At 39.3% G+C, this 14,295-nt stretch overlaps 1 long non-coding RNA gene across 1 annotated transcript in view; it reads left to right on the top strand.

The window, feature by feature from the left end:
• The window catches only part of LOC106011452, a 179,759-nt gene that overhangs the window by 55,107 nt on the left and 110,357 nt on the right, over positions 1-14,295 (top strand). The window contains exon 2 of the long non-coding RNA XR_001184744.2: positions 633-691. This is a non-coding gene — a long non-coding RNA (uncharacterized LOC106011452). The remainder of the gene's footprint in view (positions 1-632; positions 692-14,295) is intronic.

Genomic DNA, 14,295 nt, shown 5'->3' with positions numbered 1-14,295 from the left:
ATCACAAGTTATCCATGGTGGAGCACCCCATGTGGTTCAAATTAAGAACAAGCGCCAAACCCCGCCCTCCGCTTTTCTCCTTTTTGAACGAGCTTAATGCCCTTATCGTGACAGAATAGATCATTTGGAAGGTGGTTGTCTATTATTACTGTTGAGTTTCCTAGGGTTTGTAAGATACCTTTGGTCAGCTGTTAGTTAAGATTGCCCGTTGGACAAAAGCCACGGAAAGTATGTTGGGTAAATATTAAGACTCTTTCCATCAAAGAGGTGGAGTATGAGCGGCATCTCTTAAACTGAATAACAGCGGCCCCATTTGTCGGAGACTCGCCTATCAGAACGAGTTGGCCGTCGTGAGGTTTTATTACTAAATTATCTTGTAAGTCGGGGCGTTTACCTCGTCGTGCCCCGACACCCTTCAGATTGCAGCCAGCAGATGTCAGCACCCAGGAAATGAATTATGTATTGCCCGCATTTTAAAATCGCCTCATTGTCGATTTATAAGGTAACATAACCTTCTGCCGTGTGCCTGAATCATTCTAGACCTATTGATTTAGATAGTTAATTATATGGAACTAGATATAAAACACAATCATGATTTCCCCGGCAAACCATTGAATTGTTCTAATCCGCAGATTGCTAGCATGTGCGTGCGAGACAAGCTCTTGGATACGACTTATATACTGACTGAAAGGTAAGTATGTACACATGACTTCATCGTGTTATGTCAGTGCAGTTTATATGTTATCTGAGAAAAAATTCCAACTAAACATAATATGACTGTTCCGAGGTCAGTGCAGATTATTTTACACGCGTTTGACTCTTCAACTTGGACAAACAGAGACGAGAGGGATGATGTCCTGTTAGTGCTGTCTCTATCTTTCGTGCACAGTTTGGCTAACCAGACTGGGTCGTTTGGCTGACCTTGAAATTTATCAAAATTACTTACAAATAGTGTGGTGAAACATTCGTGGCGCAACTAATCCTTAAATATCTTTTTAATCGGTGAATCAATGTGTCCCATACCAGTTGCGTCGCGTGGCTTGCAGACAAAGTGGTGCATAATTGGAAAGTGAGCAAATGAGCAATAGACTTAGTAGCTACTATTAAGATTTTTAGAGAAAGTCAATTATAATCTGCAGGATATCCCGTAATCTAGATCTACATATATCCATATTTACAACTGTTTCTAGATGAAACTGCATAAAAGCTGCAATAAAGTGAAACAATACTAACAACTCACTATTCTCACAATCTGAAAAGATTTAAAGATTTCTAATTAATTTGTGCAGCGCCAACAACCAGACTCAATCAAAATTTGAAGATTTACCTTAACAGGACTTTCTACACAATAGAGGGAGACAACAGTTTCGATACCCATTCTTCATTGAGTTACCGTAGACTCTACTAGTGTAGTAGATAGGCTCGCGGAAACTTGGATCAAATTTTTAGCTTTCACCGAATTGGTGCTGCGAAGAGCTATTTCATGCACCTTTCTTCTTGTGCGAGAAGAACGATGCCTAGATTTCTCTACAGTGACAAAAATAACTTTGGTGCAAAGATTTTGCTTGCTCCCAGCATGCTAGCAGACACTACCACAAGCGGTACGACGAGCATAAATCATCCTCGCCGTCTGTCTCTTCACTGGCGCAGCCAGCGGGTGACGGATCGCAAGGATGGTACTAGACCTATATATTATAATTATGTAGATCTAGAGCACTGACTGGTTTAGAACAATTAGAAAAAGGGGAGGGGGGGGGGGAGTGAAGGCCAGGGTTAGGTGGAGCGCTTGCATCAATTGCACAAATGACGCACCGCCACTGACCCATACTTTGTACAGCAGTTTGTATCAATTTGTCATAACTTAATCATAATTTTTTCCCACAACAATTGTCGCTAAAACAATTCTCTTCATAATGATTATACTACAAATCTCCGTCGCGTGGAAAACGAAAGTAGTCATAGCAGTTCCCGCTTCTCGCACACATTTTGCTTACGTATGTGGCCTACGTCACAGCTCACCAATGACACTGGTAAAACTTTGGCCCACGCATAATTACGATCTCCTGAAAGATGACAAGTGAAATTGCAAAGGATTTCTGCAACAACTTTTTATGTATTAGGATATAATTGACGAGTAAAATGAGTAAAGAATAACGCACCCACTCCTATTCAGTAGAGATGTGCTGGTGACAGTGTGTTTTGGTTTGGACAATAATATACTTTCATCGTCTATGGTTGCAGAAACAAAGTAAATAGTACATTTTTTTCCGTACCATTAATTGCACTATAGGTTATCAAAATATACATCCCAGGAGCATAGTGTCGCGATTAGAAGAAGTAGGATGGACTTGCTTTTAAAAGTGCTATTTTCCTTTAAAACCTGTAGAAACCATCGACTGAGATTTTTTAAATTACTCTTTGTTATGGGATTTTCTATCATACAGCGCCGGATGGTTTAAAAAGTATTCATCTGTTAAGACAAATTGATATAAATAATTATTTTAAAAAGTTGGAGAGTGTATGTTCTGTAGTTGGGGAGATATTTGGCAATAAGTCGCTCCACGAATTTTTATCCGCACTCTAAATGCAACGTAAAGGGCATAAATAATCTTTGTTCCTTCACAAAACGCTGCTTCTGTTTGGGAACGACTCGCACACCACAAGTTAAGTAGTGCTAATATTGCTAATAATGATTTCACCCTATGTCCGCACTTACTCTTTCTTCTACTTCTATCCAGCCTTCTCTCGGCGAAATCAGTCCACCAAGAGTCTATTGGTAACGAGGAGCAAACCTGAAACCCACCAGGATACGCCTGTCTTGAATGGCTGTAAGAAACAAAATGAAAAAAAAACAAAACACAATGCATTATGAAAACAGCAAAACAAATAAATACCCATACACTTAGTCTGTCCATTTTATTTTCTATTACATTCTTTGTTTCGATTAAGTTTGCAGATGACTCCGCTATTATTGGATTAATAAACCTTGATGAAAAAGAGTATTTCGAAGAAATATGTAGGTTTTTTAAATGGCGCAACTCAAATGTTCTAAAAGTGAACCTCTCAAAAACAAAGGAAAGGATTTTTGATTTTAGAAGAGAAAAACCAACAATCCCACCAACCGTAATTGAACAAAAAACTATTGAAATCACGGATTCATACAAATATCTTGGCCTTACAATGGACAAAAAATTTACATGGCAAAACCACGTAAACAATATAGTTAAAAAGGTAAATCAGAGGCTCTACTTTCTGAGGAAACTAAAGTCTTTCAATCTGAATCCATCCATCCTTCCGATTTTCTACACCACCACAATAGAAACTTTGATAAATTTTGGTATCACTTGCTATGGTAGCAATCTAGGAAGGCAGCACATTATAAAAATAAACACGTTGATAAGAAAGGCATCAAGAACAATTGGTAGAGATCTAAGTAACTTTGAATATCTGCACAAGACAAACGTTCTAAAAAAGACGGAAATAATGCTTAGTGACCATAGCCACCAACTGACATCGGAATTTCAACTATCGACCAGCAGTAAACGATACATTTCCAAAAAGCCAGAACAGACAGATATAGAAATTCATTCGTACCAACTGCACTGAGGTTATTGAACACACAGTGCTACAAATGAAACAGAGAGAGATGAGATAGAGAGAGAGATAGAGAGAGAGAGAGAGAGAGAGAGAGAGAGAGAGTTTTACGGAGCGGGTTGTCCCAGCACATGAGATATGTATTTACTTGACCTAATGTCCTGTCTTGTTGTGCGTTTGCGTGAGTGCACCTTTAAGTCTAACTTTTGTAACGTCTACTGCCATTGTTAACGACCAAGACAAATTTCGCTCTGCGAGATGAATAAAGATTGTCATTATCATTGTTATTGTCATTTGTTTTTCTTAAAGGGGCAGCAACACTGAGAGACGTAAATCTAACACAAGGACTTTCGACCTTGAAAAATTACATGATTTGCACACGGCAATGAATGCACTTTGCTTGCATTCGAACGATATTCGAGTTTAGATTATAATTGTTAATACTATGGGGCGGTTAAAGCAAACTTGAAGGTAGGAACAGCCGCTGTGACCGACCTTGTGCATAAAGACCTTACAATAGCGCACGTGGTCAGGGTGGAGAGGAGAGATGGAGGGAAGGAAGGATGGAAAGGAGGAGGGGGGATGGAGGGGAGGTGTATACATTGCGATAACATTGAAACGTATTTTTGTTAGGCGAAATTTTTGCGTTCCTCTTTATCAGTGAAATCTTTCGTTGCAATACCACATTCATCCGCCTGGCTAGGGCGAAGGGGAGAAAGGGTGGAGGAGAGGGAGGCAGGAGGGAAAGAGCGGTGATGTGTACATTATGATAACTTCGATAACTATTTTGTTATGCGAAATTACGCTAAATCTGGAAAATCTTTCGTTGCAATTCCACATTACTCGATCAAACGAGACGATAACTCTTTCCTGCTGTCGAGTTCAGAAACAAACATGCACGCGCGCACGCACTCTCTCTCTCTCTCTCTCTCTCTCTCTCTCTCTCTCACACACACACACACACACACACACACATACACACAGACACACGTACAAACAAACACACACACACACACAAACACACACACACGCATGCTTGCATGCACGCACATACACATACGCACACACATACGCATGCACAAACATACATACGCAAGCGCACTCACACAAAAAGGAATTTGCCTTTTTCGAAGGTCATCTATTATTCTGATATGAGTTAATGTTAAAGAAACGATCTAAATGCCGTGTCAGATTTTGCAATTAGTGTAAGGTTTCTCTTTTCTGAGCCAATTAATGTAAATGCTTTATGATATGGAAGATTGTATAGTGTTTTATGATCTTTAGCCTTGCACAGTTGGCAATAATTTTGCTTTTCTTATCGTAAGTTGCATACTTATCTTTGGCGGTCCAACAACATCAAAGGGTGTACTTTGATTCAGAGTGGAGTTTGTCAGTAGCTTCGGAAGACAGATCTTTCTATTCACACAGAAGCACAAGCATTCGAGAAATCAACTCGACAGATTGTACTTACAAAGGACAGATTGGTGATAGATGTACGAATATTAAAGAAGTTGAACTCCCTAACACCAGCATATTAATCGAAAAATTACGATGTAAAAGGAAGAAATGTTAAAACTGAAATGTATAACCCTTTTTTTTTTAGCAGATTCTTCCTTTGCCAACTTAACCTTTCATTTACATGCACCTCAAAACTTTGGGTTCTCCAAAACTTTGCCAACCCTAACATCATGCACTTTTTCAAAACCTCTTTCTTAAACCTCCGGCTAACAAAACTTCTTATACTCCCTTCGAGACTATTTGATTCTCATTAATTCTATAAATGAGCATTGGGAAATCGTTGAGGTATCATTTCCAGATTATGACATGGAGACCAGCTTCTCTTGAAATATTGGAAGCCATTTCATAATCATTTAATAATATTCGGAGTTCTCTTCATTGCTCTGTGTTGCTACACTCGGCTCATTCTAGAATCTTAACAGTCATTTCAACTGCTTGTTTCCTTTATTCATCTGCAAACTAATTTATTCCTATGTTACCACCTACTTGGTTTAGACGTGTTGTGATAGCATTTATTTTACAACCCATTTCTTTGTCAAGTTTTTTAAGTTCTTGGGATTTTCTGCTTCCCGATATGCCGTCTTACCCACTTTCTGTAACCCTGACCCCTCCCCCACCCCCACCCCCACCCTGACCCCTCACATCTCTCTCTCTCTCTCTCTCTCTCTCTCTCTCTCTCTCTCTCTCTCTCTCTCTCTCTCTCTCTCTCTTTCTCTCTCTCTTTCTTTTTCTCTTTCTCTCACCCTACCCTCCCTTCTTTCTCTTTCTCTCTCTTTCTCTCTCTTTCTCTCTCTCTCTTTCTCTCTCTCTCTTTCTCTCTCTCTTTCTCTCTCTCTCTTTCTCTGTCTGTCTCTCTCTTATTATTTATTTCGCTCTACCCCCCCTCTCTCTCTTTCTCTCTCTCTCTCTCTCTCTCTCTCTCTCTCTCTCTCTCTCTCTCTCTCTCTCTCTAACTCCCTCTCTCTTTTTGTCTCTTTCGATCTGTCTCATTCTATTTCCTCCTATCTCCTCGAAAGAATCTATTTCATCCTTGGCAAACGTAGAATGTATCTGGTTTTTGTTTGTTGCATCGCCTGTTAAATGGTAGTGGTTGTTGTTGTTGCTGTTGTTGTTGTTGTTTTGTTTTTGTTTTAATAATGTTTCTCTGACCTCCTTATCCAATGTTCCTGGGCCTGCCCCTTTCTATTCTCTGTGTCCTTCTGATCTCTGGGTGTATGCTCTGGCTGCTATAATTTTGTCTGGTGGTAGTCTTGATGTCTTGCTCATTTTCATGGCGTCAGCTATTCTTGGGCTGATCTTCATTTTGAAATCTTGGCAACTTTTGATTAGTTTATTTACGTGTTCTTGGATGGTCTTCTCGTTGTTGCTCAATGTTATTGTGCTCGTCAACAAAATGAAGATGTTAGATTATTGTTCTTAACGATCATATTAATTTGAACAACCCATTTTTAAAAGAAATATGAGCGTGGATATTATTAAAAGGCTAGATATAAAAAAACCAGATTAACAGACAACAAATTTCCAGATAAATGAATATCAGTCGATCGACAGACAGACAGATAGAGAGACAGACAGACAAATAGACAGACAGACAGGCAGACAGACAGAAGTATAAATAGAAAGATAGACAGAGAGACAGATAGACAGAGAGATAAATAGATAGAGAGATAGACAGATGAATAGATAGTAAACAGACAGATAGATAGATAAATAGATAGATACTGAATGAGGCATCTCATATTGATATGATGATTGAAAATAGCTATGGATGAAAAAGTAATAAAAAAGGGCCTTTGAAGTAGAGAAATGTGTATCGTTACTCGTTACTGTTGTCACTGCGTGTTTGAGGGAAATCACTAATGACACCAACGTCAGAAGTTGTTACGTTTACTTTTCATTTGCCTTCTCCCTATCTATGTTCCCAATAATACTTTTGAATGTTTACTTCGAAGTCTCAAAGCAAATGTCTGAGTGTATGTACATAACAAATTCGGAAAACACAGTCTTGATTAAACACCTTGGAAACTGTGGGCCTCTGTTTTCTTTGTCAATATCAGAAGGTGTTCATCTTGGATCATTCTATCCACATAAACACACAGATACACAAACAAACACACACACACACACACACACACACACACACACACACACACACACACACACAAACACACACACACACAAACGCACGTATTTTCTTACCACCTCTCAAGAGCACAGTTAGTTGTGTTAAACTGCAACTAGAATGTTGAAAAAGTACATAGCAAGCTTAATGTCTCATTACAATTTCATGAATTCGGTAGACGTTTTCCATTACGTCATTTTCCCCAAAGAAAACGTGTACATTACGGCAAAAATCAAATAAATAAAGGGAATGAACTATAAGGTTTTTTATGGGATACGTAGAATTTATTCCATAAGGGATCTAATCCAGATGGATTAGCCAGTATTGACGGGGACTGCCCAGCTTGTCACTGGCCCAGTTAGTCACAGACCAGGTTTGTCACAGGCCCAGTTTGCCACAGGCCCACTATGAATTGAATTTTATTTTCCAATATTTTTTAACGAAAGAACATTCATTGTTGAAATTTTACAGAGTAATTAAAATTTGCTTTGATTTACATACAAAAAGTAAGAAACATTGAACATGCCTCCGTTTTGACGCTCCAGACCACCAGGCACGGACGTGATAAAACATTATAATTGTTTATACCATACTGGCTGGCTTGTTAAGTTTGATACAGACACGGCAATCGTACATGACGTCGGACGAGCAGGCCATCAGTGATGAATTAGGGCATTCAAACAATCACTTTTTGACATTTTCAGGGGTACTTCGCAAAGAAAGCACTTTCTAAACTTTACCTAGAGTGCTGGATTCAAAACTCAGAAATAGTTCATAGTTAAACATTTTTAAAGATGCTATATTCTTGGATCTTTGATGCAAATGGGACGATAATGTTCATGGTAGTTAACGTTATCAATAAATCAACAAAAGTTCAGATTATGATAATGACGACCAAGGTTCCGTTTTTGACCTCGCACATTAATAATATACATTTTGATGACACAAAAGTACCACGCGTGCGCACATCTATATTTATTTAGGTGAGGTGAGATAGTCATTATTACATAAACCATATAAAAGGGACCGCTAAAATTGTACTGAGTTTTCCCCCCTCTGAAATGTACATAATATGTACAACCAGCCTTTTTAAGGAACATTTAGCATCTTCAAAAAGTATAATATTGCAAGCTAAATGCCACATTGAAACTTCAAAATATGTAATATGAGTTTTTCCCAGGAAGAATTAATCATTGCAAAAGAAAATGTACAGACCGCAAAGTCAAATATAAATACTTTCTTTTTCAAGTTTAGATGTCGCATAGCAAACTCAAATATCTTCAAATAGAATGTGCACCCATTCAAGCTTATCAATGTTATATCAATAAGGCAAATCTTAACATGTCGTGGACCCGGCGAACTAGAGGAACCACAGTGCAGCAGGATAGGGCCATTTGTGTCGTTCAAGGTGAGACCTTTTCCTTTGCTTTAGTCATTAGAACTGAACTCAGATAAAGGAAAGATGGAAAAAGAATGGGGGCAAGAGACAAAAAAAAATATGGAGCGAAAATACTATAGACGAGTAACACTGAAAGAAAGAGAGCGAGAGAGAGAGAGAAGAGATAGATAGATAGATAGATAGATAGATAGATAGATAGATAGATAGATAGATAGATAGATAGATAGATAGATAGATTGATAGATTGATAGAGAGAGAGCGAGAGGGAGAGAGTAAGTGAGAGAGAGAGAGAAAGAGACAGAGAAAGAGACTGACAGACAAACACACAGACACACAGAGACAGAGAGAGGTTGGAGGAGGGTTATGGTCAGGGAGAATCTCATTTTGTTGTAAATGTTTGGAGTAGACCTGAAAAGAAGAAGTTTTATGTGAATCACTCAACTGACCTTCCTTATTATGTTTTCTCATCAACATACAGACGAGGTCCTAACTGCAAAACTACTCTTGCATTCAGACGTGAAAAGATACGAGTCCACTAGGACCTTTTCAATGGCAGTAGTAGCGAAGCGTTTCAATCATTTCCTCGAAGCTATCAGCAATCGCCCAAAATCACAGTGACAGAAGCTGTTTCGTATTTATTGATAACGCCAGCACTCATGGTTGATTAACCGAAGCCGAGGCTGAAAAAGCTCTTTCTCAATAAGTATCTTCCGCTCTACTCCCGTTTCCTGAAGGTTTACGAGAATGCTTTGGCAATATGGCGTAGAGGATGAAAGAACGCTTGACCCAAAGTTCTGACGCAAATCCATCAGGGTGACTCTTGTCTCAGGTGACAGAACAGAAGAGTGGGTCTGTGACTCGCTACAACATGGCTGCTACCTTCAGACGGATGCAAGCATAAAAAAAATAATATCATATGCCTACGTGCTTATGAAGAAATATATCATTTAAATGTAAATATATTAATTAAAAACCGTAGATCTAATTGGGCCGAATTACAACTTTTATTGACCTGTTGTTGTTGTTGTTGTTTTTATCAAATTCATTCTTGAATTTACTTTACTTAGATTTAGTTTCAATGACTTGAAAATGGAGTTGTATAATTAGGTTTGCTATGTGGTATTTTGTAACATTAGAGCTTGATATTTGTACACTTAGAGCTTTATAGTGACACGCTTGACATCAATCTGGACACTGGTATTTGAAGTTTCTTGAGGCTTTTTAACGGGCTGTGCGTTATTTCAAACCCCTATATGTACATATGAGGGGCAAAAACTGTGTATTTTGTGTTATACATACATAGAGACAGAGACAGAGACTGAGACATAGACAGAGTAAAAGAAGAAGAGTGGAAGGTATACATCCGTATACATGTATGTGTGTGTGTGTGTGTGTGTGTGTGTGTGTGTGTGTGTGTGTGTGTGTGTGTGTGTGTGTGTGTGTGTGTGTGTGTGTGTGTGTGTGTGATATATATATATATATATATATATATATATATATATATATATATATATATATATATGTGTGTGTGTGTGTGTGTGTGTGTGTGTGTGTGTGTGTGTGTGTGTGTGGTTTTAAAAATGTCCTGAGGTGCAAAAATTATACAATATGGTGGATTTTTAAGAAGATTTTAGGTTTTCTGTTTGATCTGTCCTAGAGAACAAATGTGAAAGCCGTATGGATCCAGTTTGTTCGTTGTCGTAAAAAAAAGGATACTTATAAAATAATAAAACGGTTCCCAACTTTGAGATCGAGAGAAATATGAGCCAAATGAAGGTGCTTTCAGCTCGAAAAATCAATTCGGTAGGATTTATTTCCCTTGCTCTGCTTGCATGTACCAAATCGGCCTCAGCAAATCCTCAAAAGTGTCCTCTTTAACGAAGGGCAGATATCAAACATAACGGTCGATCCTGTGTAACCTAGATCTTGGTGGAAAAGGCTTAAATAGTTTTATGTCTCCTGCGTTACAAACTGAGCACTACTGTTGAAACATGCTGAAGTGTCAGATCTATATAATGTGGTGACGATGCTACTACTGCTGTTGTTATTGTTGAGGTTGTTCTTGTTGTCGTTGGTGGTGCTTCTCCTTCTGCTGCTGCTGCAGTTGATGATAAAGATGATGACGATCATTGTTTTTAAAAATACCCCCTTCACTCCACAAATAATCATGACAATGATTTATTATAAAATTACTCCCCCCCACCCCCCCCCCACCCCTCTCTCTCTTTCCACAAAATATTCCTCCTTAAATCCCCATCATTTAGATCTAGATTATAACAGAAGCAGCGTTGACTTAACCTATTAAGGCCAGCTCGAGATAATTACACAAGATCGGAGATGGGGCAGCTAGATGGCACAATACCCCGGTTTGAAATTGAACGCAGACGCTGCGTGTGTGTGTGCGCGCGTGTGTGTGTGTATGTGTGTTTGTGTGTGTTTGAGAGAGAGAGAGAGAGAGAGAGAGAGAGAGAGAGAGAGAGAGAGAGAGAGAAACAGAGAGAGAGGTAGAGAGAGAGAGAGAGAAAGAGAAAGAGATAGGCAAATGATGGGAAGAGGATGAGGAGGATGAGGAGGAGGAGGAGGAGGGGGGGGGGGGTACTTTTTTACGACCATGATGAAAAGAACGTTAACCTTAAACTGAGATAATCCACGAATGCCATTATGTGAAACGTAGACGTCACGCATACTGAGAAAATTTCCACTTGTCCCTCAGCTTCGAAGTATTACGTCACTTGTCGGTAAAGACAGAGGAATGGGCGGTATTTGCCTCATTTGCATACTCGCAGCCGTGCAACAAGTGGACGTGTTTCTAATCTGCCCGGAATCTTGGGCTGTGACCAAGCGATTTAAAAAATGTGAACGAATAATAAAATTATCATGCTTCTTTTTGTGTTATGTGCCGCCGCCCCCCCCCCTTTCCAAAAAGCACGTCTTCAAGCTTTGTCGAATGGCCAGAATGCAGGCCCTTCAACGAGTACAATGTATCCAACAATGATGATGTTAGTGATAATGATGATACTAACAGCAACTGTGAGAAGATAATTCTGTGGCGGTTTGCTGTAGAGATACCCAAATCCATAGCCACCCAATAATGTAATCTTAACAAACAAACACTAATCATAAGTTGAAATTGTGAGTATCTTTCTCATATCAAACGGTTTGTCTTTTCATTTAGAGACCTAAAACTCAAAACACACACATACACAAACATAAACATAAATACACTCACACACAAACATTCACACACACACACACACACACACACACACACACACACACACACACACACACACACATACACATACACACGCTCCAACACACCGCATTCACACTCACATGCACACAAGCAGACGTGCACGCACACGGGCATGCATACGCTTGTGGGCTTGAACTTGTATCTATTTTTAACCAAGTTGAGGGACACGTGGTCAGTAGTTCCATTTCAATGCCCTCCAATCTCCTTAACAAAGTTTCTGCATGCCTTCAGCTGACAAAGAGATAAAAAAGACTGCAAAAGTCAACAGAAGACCACAATCTTTGGCTGAAAGAAAAATGTGGTTGAGGCCCTGCCCACCAGGGGAAGCTCTTTTATCTGATCGTCTCGAGTAGGTTCGAGGTCAACGTGTGAGTTCCGAAAAGCTTTTCTTATCTCTGACGTCTGGCTGCCTGAACTCCCAAGACGAGGCTCCTGGGTCCCGGAAGCAGTTGCTGGCACGTGACATCTCCTTCACTTCCTATCCTAACACTAAATTTATCCCTACCTGTGTGGATAAATCTCAGTCAAAGTGTTTGTGCCTCCAATACACTTGTTTGTTTGAATTTAGACTTATACTTTACTATGTATTTATTCTTCAAATTATTCCGTTCTCTAAAGAGATAAATATCAGGTCGAAAGCAGGAAACTTCGTTTCTCAGTAAGCACCAAGCCGAGAGAAAAATAAAGTCTTGTATGTCTCTGTGCATAAAGGAGAGAACATGGATTGGACCCTCAAAATCTTGCGAACGGGGACAAACTTAGATTTTAAGCTTTTGTGCGGAATTCGGAAAAAAGACACCATTTTTTAAGACTGTGTAACACACTTATTTCCGCGAGTGGAATTTTTAGAGCTTCAGAACAGAAAGGCTAAGATTTGCATATAGCTGGAAAATTCTCATCCTACTTTTGCCCCTTGAGAGGTAAATCGATTACCGTCTGCTTTCTTAAAAAGACATTGCCCTCCATGTTCATTAATCCCCATGTGCTGTCCTAAATGTTATGAAGCGAGATAATTTCACAGCTTATATTCCCAGAGCGGACCAGATCCTCCCCTAAGTAACACTGCCAGGCTCCCTCGTGAAATGGTTTTCCTCTTAATTAACTAAACCTGACATTGTCTTTTGCAATCTCGGAAACCTTTTCAGTTCTGACATCTGTCTCTCTAAGTCTCCTCCTGGCACTTAGAGTTTGTTCCTTGATTTTGTTTCTATTCGTCTTCGGATCGTTGTTTAAATGCCCCACATACGTAAGTTCTACTATTACATTTTTTCATAAAGTTTTGCAAGAGTGAAATTCGCCCAGTAGTAAGCCAGATAATAAAATGAATTAGCAATTTACACATTACTAAAGCATTCTTTTGCTTTTTCGATTTTTGTTAAGCCTGATCGTTGACACAAGTACATACAGTTTCTAATAACATTTAAAGTTTTGTTTCCTTGTCTCATATAATATGAGAGGTAGAGGAAAAAGAGGGTGTTGAGCTCGTGTTCTTCACATCTGCTTGTATTATTATGTAAATATGCGCTGTACGCATTGAATCTAGAATGACTAGCGGTGTGTTGAGGTCTTAGTAAGGTGGCTAGGGAGCAATATAAACATTAGTTGTTTCTCCCAAAATTATTATCTGTTTAAGAGAAAAATTGGGCATGGGGAGACCCATGCAAAACGTGTAAAAACAGATCCAAGGCCATAGAAGCATCACAATGCAGGAGCACTCGTTATGCAACAGGGCTCCTACATGAGATCAAGGGTTTGCCACAGTTCTGTTGTATTGATATGTAGATGAACGTTTCTGACAATTAGTCTGCTTGAAGTATCCACGCGGGTCTGAGCACAAAATGCTACTGGGTGTTATTGTCAAGAAATGTATAATGTTTGAACTAATTACTGTACATTCTATGCTAATCATACACCAGGACATTCTATTGTCTAGACGAAAGCAAGCAGCTGTGAGAAACACAATGACTCTAAAATCCCCTGTCCGGGGTCTTTCACCCTGTGAGACGTGGGGGGGGGGGGGGGGGGGAGAGCTGGTGAACAAAAGACCGTAAGACCCTCTGTGTGCTATCGTACTTCATTAACTGAGAGCTTATAGTCTATACACAAAGAGGTCATCATTGTAACGGCGAGTACCCGGACCAAGCGGACTGAGAAGTGTCGAGGACGAGGAAGAGTGAATTACTTTTGCAGTTGTTGTCACTGATATTTGCCTTAGCCTCAGATGTTCATGAGTGTTATGGGTTATGTCATGCCGAAAACAAAGGTACCGTATTTATGTTTATCGACTTTTCATACCATACCCAAATCCGAGAGGGATAACCAATTCTTACTACTTTTCAAACGATATGGAACATATTCTAGGAAAAATTACCACAGACATTGATACTTTTAAAAAACGATTTAGTT

Source organism: Aplysia californica, unplaced genomic scaffold (assembly GCF_000002075.1).
Source record: "Aplysia californica isolate F4 #8 unplaced genomic scaffold, AplCal3.0 scaffold00119, whole genome shotgun sequence".
NCBI classification, from domain to species: Eukaryota; Metazoa; Mollusca; class Gastropoda; order Aplysiida; family Aplysiidae; genus Aplysia; species Aplysia californica.
Note: the sequence above shows the minus strand (reverse complement) of the source record. Positions and strands in the feature narration are given on the sequence as shown.